The 7,143-nt window shown below is 36.0% G+C and overlaps 1 long non-coding RNA gene across 1 annotated transcript; it reads left to right on the forward strand.

Moving 5' to 3' along the window:
* The first annotated feature begins 1,124 nt into the window (after positions 1 to 1,124).
* Positions 1,125 to 3,759, forward strand: LOC122000978. The gene is made up of 2 exons (XR_006117249.1): positions 1,125 to 2,476; positions 3,357 to 3,759. It is a non-coding gene; the product is annotated as an uncharacterized LOC122000978 (long non-coding RNA).
* The last annotated feature ends 3,384 nt before the right edge of the window (positions 3,760 to 7,143 follow it).

Raw genomic sequence — 7,143 nt, forward strand, 5'->3', positions numbered from 1 at the left:
TACTGCAAAATGGAGAAAAAAAGGATAGAAAATGACTAGTTTATTCATCTTCCTTGGATAGAATATTTTGTTTTTGTTGTAAGTTGTTCATAAATCACAACAACAAGAATACAATTAGTCAATTAGCTACTGAAGGCTACAAGGATTGGCATAATTTGACTCGATGTCTTACAATGTATGAAGGAAGTAAGGAACATATTGGTTGTATGACAACATGGAATGATATGGAGAAAAGACTGAAAAAAAATAAGACAATTGATGAAAGCATTCAGATAGAAATTAATAAAGAAAAAGAGCATTGGATATTAGTATTAAAGCGGTTAATTGTTGTTGCCTATAGACTTGCAAAAAATAATCTAGCATATCGAGGAGATTGTAAAAAGCTTTATGTTGAGAATAATGATAATTTTTTGCAAATGATTGAAATGATTGCTGAGTTCGATCCAATAATGCAAGAGCACATACGCCGTATTCAAGCACATGAGACACATTATACATATCTTGGTCCAAAAATTCAAAATAAACTGATTCAGATGTTGGCAAATGAAGTAAAAGCTGCAATTCTTAGAAAAATCAAAGAAGTAAAATATTATTCAGTTATACTAGATTGCACTCCAGACATAACTCACGATGAACAAATGTCTCTTGTAATATGTTGTGTGGATAATTCAACAAGCTCTGTTATGGTTGAAGAATACTGGGTATCTTTTTTGAAAGTAGATGACACTTCTGGATTTGGACTTTTTACTGAACTAAAAAATATGTTGAATGATCTCGAACTTAATATTGATGATATAAGAGGACAGGGGTATGACAATGGATCTAATATGAAAGGAAAATGTAATAGGGTGCAAAAAAGATTACTTGCACTACAAGAAAATTGGGATTACACAACACTTAAAAGACAACGTTTTTTTTAAAAAACGTTATCTTTTTTCTTTTTACAACACTTTTAGTAAAAACTGTTGTCTTTATTTTTTTATTTCTTAATAAAGACAACGCTTTTTTAAATATGTGTTGTCTATTGGTATTTTTTTCTTATATCAAAGATAACGTTTTTTAAAAAGCGTTGTGCTTATGTGTTGTCTATTACATAATTTTTTTTAGTATACAAATGTAGACCAATGCGTGATATTTTACAAGTGCCCACAAAACCCTCCTCCTCCCTCAAACCCACGCGAAGCCCTCCTCTGCCTAACCCACCGCCGAAACCCTAGCTCCTCCCCAAACTCATCTCCATGAAAACTCATCTCCGCCAAAACTCATCTCCATGAAAAACCTAGCCGCCAAAACCCATCGCTCGCACCTAGCCTCCTCCACCACATCTCCACGCCGGCTGGGACCTTGCCTCCTCCGCCACTCCTTCGCACCGCCAACGACCTAGCTTCCTCTGCTACTCCTCCACGATGCCTACGACCTAGCCTCCGCGGCTTAAAATCCGAGGTGATCTTCCTCTTTTTGATGCCAACTTAAACATTGGAACATAGCTACCCAATTTTGTTGCTGGAAAGATAATTCATTTGGATATGTCAATTTCTTTGCTTTTCTATTTGAATTTTTGGTCACTCCATCACATTGAGTTATGCGAGGCAAATAACTTGTGTTGGTAAAATGGAGTTATCGGTCTACTTCATGGATCAACTCACAGCAGACGAAATAGTTTTCCATAAGTCCTACTTCAAGTGCAATAATTACAAAGGAACCCTCACGGTATCGTCGTTCGCCTCTGTTTGTGTTCTCCCTTTTGGAATTTTATGTTGTTATTTGAACTTTACTTTGTAATAATCTCTTTTCATTGGAAGTAGCGAGTTTGAGTAAGATGTGTCATCTGATGCATTCCAAATAACTTGGAACGTCGAGATTTCTCGTAAATGATCGATGTTGTAGATTTGATATTCGAGCTAGTTCTATAGAGTAACTAAATATTCTATTTTTAGATCATGATAAAAGTAGAAATTTTGTCTCCGTATCTTGTTACTCGTGTTATGCAATCCAATAGTTGACTCCTTTGTAAATTTGTTGCTAAAAAAAATGCAATTTTGTCTATAGTCTTTCTTTGTGTTGGAAACTTAGTAGGACTAAATTGCTTTAGGTAGTATCCTCAGAAAAATATATATCAAGATTGAGTAAATCTAGAATGATTCATTGCTTGATAACATATAGTGAGCAAGATTACTATTCAAGTGAGAGCAAATTGTAGAGTGCCTGGGCTTTACATTTTTTACATCAGGATTCTCAAAATGATGGCAATATGAATCAATGCAAGTTATGTATCCTTGCTTAATTTAGAACTCCAATGACAAAAGAAGTGTTGTTCCTCATAACCTATTTCTAGTTTATGCTACTAATAAGAAATTGTAGCTCAATAGGATCATCTGCAACCACTTCAACGTTGAGGTGATGATGATGATGGGAGGCTATACTATTTTGGCTCTATTGGATTTCAACTTTCTTAATTCTGATGGAATATTGCTAGGTATGATAATTAACCACTATCAGTTGAATAAGTTAAATCATGTTATGAAAAATTTCAATCATTTTTGTAGAAAGCGGTTGGTAATTGCATAAATAATGATTTAACATTAGAAGAGTTTTTCTACTCTTCAGCTTTTGTTTCTTTAATGGAAGGTGTTTTGTATTATATGCCTCACTTTGAACAACTCTTCAAGGAATCTGGCAACTTCAACAGAATTTTCAATAACCAGTTATAGATAATTTGATCTTTCTCGCCAGTTATTATGTGATGTAATTTATGAGACAGATTATTGAAGAAGTTGAAATTATTGAGAGAGATTATTTAAAATTTGCAAAGTCAACATTGATTGTTTTGAGACAATTTAAATCTGAGAATTGTTTATATGCTAGTTAAGTTGGTTCTATTGTTTTCTTTAGATTGTGGAAGTAGTGCATGCCTCAACGAATCTGATTCACAAGTTTTGTTGTGTTGGTATTAGGCTGTGATTGTTCTGTTTTATATTATAATTGTTATTGTGGTTCTAGGTGCTTCCATTTAGGATTTAAATTTTAAATCTGAATTTTCTGTGAAGCGTGGGGATAATTCCATTTTTCTTTCTTTTTCTATTTGTTGTTGTTCTATATATGTTCAGTATGTGTTAAGTCCCCGTTTACTGTGAAAAACCAGCTATGCAACTGTCAAGAGTAAGGTACCATTTGTTGATGCATAAGTAGTTTTTTTTAAGAATGATGTGAGTTCTTAAATTGTTATCTATACAAATTGTTGTGGTTATAACCTGTTATTGTATATGTACTTTCTGTAACTGTAATGTATAAATGGTTCCTGTTGACTTTCATTAAATATTGAGATTTTAGAAATTTTACACGCAGTGTCTTTTCAGATATTTTGAATGGTAAATGGAGATATTCAGAAACTCCAACTAAATAGCTCGGATATGGATGATTATAGGAGCAACAACTACATGCTATGTGACACTGCATCCAAACTTCAAGGGTGTGATTGGAAAGTATTTCGACGAAGAACTATTAAGAAGACTTTGAGATTTAAACAAGAAGATGGTTAAAGTCAATTAGTAAAGAACATTCAAGTCAAGTGGATAAGTAGCATTTATCAAGATTCTTTAAGTTCATGCAATAAGATATAGTTGATAGGAGTAGTTTTGAGTGTTTCCTAATTAAAATTTCTTTGTATGCAAGTAATTATATTTGTTATAGATGTGTAAGGATGATAATTTTTATATTGATATTAGTTGTTTATTTAATAATATGTTGTTGATTGAAATAGATTTATTTTCATTTATCTTTTAATTGTCTTTCGTATTAAAAGACAATAGTTTAAAATTTTTTATCTTTTACTAAAAAAATAACGCTTTTTTATGCATTGTGAAACTGTTGTCTTTGCTAAAAAAGACAACGCTTTTTATGTGCTGTCTTTAACAAAGACAACGCTTTTTATGTGTTGTCTTTAATAAAGACAACGTTTTTTATGTATTGTCTTTAACAAAGACAATGTTTTTTATGCGTTGTCTTTGTAAAAAATGACAACGCTTTTAAAGCGTTGCAAAAGCGTTGTCTTTGCTACAAACAACAACACTTTTAAAGCGTTGTCTTTGAGCAGACTTTTAACAACAGTGCTTTTTGTTGGATTTTTCGGGCCGCGAAAATCGCTTTTCGCGTCGCGGAAACCCCGAAAGCCCCTAGCCACTGGATCTCGTGCGAATGATAGATTTTAAAATTACGAGTACGAGTTTCAAACTATGATCTATAGTAGATCTACAAAGGAAAAATATTTTATACCTTCGATGCGTGCCCTCGCAAATCCCGCAAGTCCAAGGTACACCGGATCTCGAAGTTGTCAACGTAGACAACTCTCTAGTAGTATTCACACGAACAAGGTGTGTTCTCTAACACACAAGGATGGAGAAGAGAGCACCACAAGTGTGCTAGCACTTTCTAGGGCTCTCGGATGGGATTGGAAAGAAAAATAGAGAAGATGAAATACAAGAACACTCTTCTTCTTCTTCTATGTGACAATCACTCTATTTTTCTTTCATGAAACTCAAAACCACTCACCTTATTTCTTCCTTGAAACTCACGGCCAAGAGAAGAGGAGAGGGAGAAGAGAATGACTAGAGGAAGGAGATGAAGTGAATGAGAGTTAATTCACCAAATGAAAAATAAAACTCTCCACCATTAGTGTGGCCGGCCACATGAGGTTTGTAACCCCCCTCCACATTAAATGTGGAGGCTATTAAGAGGTGATTTGTAACCTCCATGATGTGGCACACATATGTAACCATGATGATGTGGAGCATTATCATTGGTCCACATCTTGCCAACTCACTAATGATGTGACAAATAGTCAAGTCAAACTTGACTCTCTATCTTCCTCTCAAGTCAAGTCAAACTTGACCAAATCTCTCCCATGGTTGATCTAATCCAACGATTTGATTTAAGGCAATTTAATATAATGAATCTAATTCATTTAATTAAATTGATTCAATGAGTCATAATCTAAATTAGACTCATTGAACACATGAATCAACTTGAGTCCAACTCAATTAGCCCAATTAGGATGACTCTTAATCCAATTTGATCCATCAAATGAATCTAATCCTCTTGGTTCATCATATGAACCTAATCTCCATCCACTTGTTCTTTGTGTGTGACCCAATAGGTTCTTGTAACGTTGGCAATGCCCCTAAACTCATTTAGAAGCATAAGTAATGAGCGATATCTAGCAATACATCATTACTACCCAAGTTACAAGAATGTTGAGATCCAACATCACCTTGTGACTACTAATTGTGACTCCTCACAATATGTGACATTGTCCTTCTATCCTAGACATCTAAATTGATCAATATGAGGCATAGACCGTGTCATCCTCTAATCAATCTAAATCTTGAACTCCAAGTAGACTCACTAAATCAAATGAGCTCAATATCTCATAATGACTCATTTGGGCATGACCATGCACTTCGTGGTCTCACTCTATAAAGAATACCGATATCTCTCCCGTTATATAGGAGGGATAGATCCCATCTACATCCCTCCACATAATTTGTTACATACCCAGTAATCGCCTTTATAGTCCACCCAGTTACGGGTGACGTTTGACGAAACCAAAGTACATAACTCCTTATGTAGGGAACCATGGTGACTTTAGGTCTAAGGACCAATAGTCATACTAATAGTCACATGAGAAAGTATATGACACTCATATAACGATTCATGATACTTTCTCATGGCGGGTCATTCAGTATACATTCTCCAATGCATACTCATGTGTCAACTTGATATCTCCATATCCATGACTTGTGAGATCAAGTCATCGAGTTGACCTACATGCTAGTCTTATTGCATTAACATTGTCCCTGAATGTTAATACTCGACTAGGAATGATTTAGAGTAGTGTTCCCTATATCATCTCATTATCGATTCAACCAATCGATTGATATAGGTAAGAACCTTCTACTCAAGGACGTTATTATACTTAGTTTATTTGGCACTAATACAAGTAAGTATAATAACCAAACAAATGCCTTTATTAATATAAGAATATGATACAATAAATCCATAATACAATCATCAAATGATTGGCTCTAGGGCTCTAGGTAACAATCTCCCACTAGCATTAGTGCCAATCAGTGTAGGCTCTAAGCCCCAATGACCTAGTGCGATCATCATGCTTCCTCTGTGCCAAAGCCTTGGTCAAGGGATCTGCGATGTTAGCCTCTGTAGGTACTCTGCAAATCTTCACATCTCCTCTCTCGATGATCTCTCAAATGAGATGGAAGCGTCGTAGTATGTGTTTGGTCCGCTGGTGTGAGCGAGGTTCCTTCCCCTGTGCTATAGCTCCATTGTTGTCACAATAGAGCTCAATGGGGTCAGCAATGCTAGGAACCACCCCAAGTTCAGTGATGAACTTGCGAATCCAAACTGCCTCCTTTGCTGTCTCTGATGCAGCAATGTACTCGGCTTCTGTTGTAGAATCAGCTACTGTGTCCTGCTTTGAACTCTTCCAGCTGACAGCACCACCATTAATGCAAAATACGAACCCCGACTGCGATCTATAGTCATCCTGGTCGGTCTGGAAGCTAGCATCACTGTAACCCTTTACAGCTAGCTCATCATTGCCTCCATATATCAAGAAATATTCTTTAGTCTTTCTTAAGTACTTAAGAATATTCTTGACCGCTATCCAGTGACTTTCACCTGGATCTGACTGGTATCTGCTCGTCATGCTCAAAGCATATGAGACATCAGGTCGAGTACATAGCATGGCGTACATGATAGATCCTATGGCTGAGGCATAAGGGATCTGATCCATGCAGTCTCTCTCCTCTCTAGAAGAGGGACCTTGAGTCTTCGAAAGACTCACGCCATGTGACATCGGCAGAAATCCCTTCTTGGAGTTCTACATGGCAAACCGAAGGAGTACCTTGTCAATATATGTACTCTGACTTAGGCCAAGCAATCTCTTAGATCTATCTCTATAGATCTGTATCCCTAGAATGCGGGATGCCTCACCTAAGTCCTTCATTGAGAAGCAACTCCCTAGCCAAGTCTTGACAAACTGAAGCATAGGGATGTCCTTCCCAATGAGTAGTATGTCATCCACATATAATATGAGGAAGACAACTATGTCCCCTATAACCTTCTTGT

This window comes from Zingiber officinale, chromosome 7A, assembly GCF_018446385.1.
Source record: "Zingiber officinale cultivar Zhangliang chromosome 7A, Zo_v1.1, whole genome shotgun sequence".
In the NCBI taxonomy this organism is placed as follows: Eukaryota; Viridiplantae; Streptophyta; class Magnoliopsida; order Zingiberales; family Zingiberaceae; genus Zingiber; species Zingiber officinale.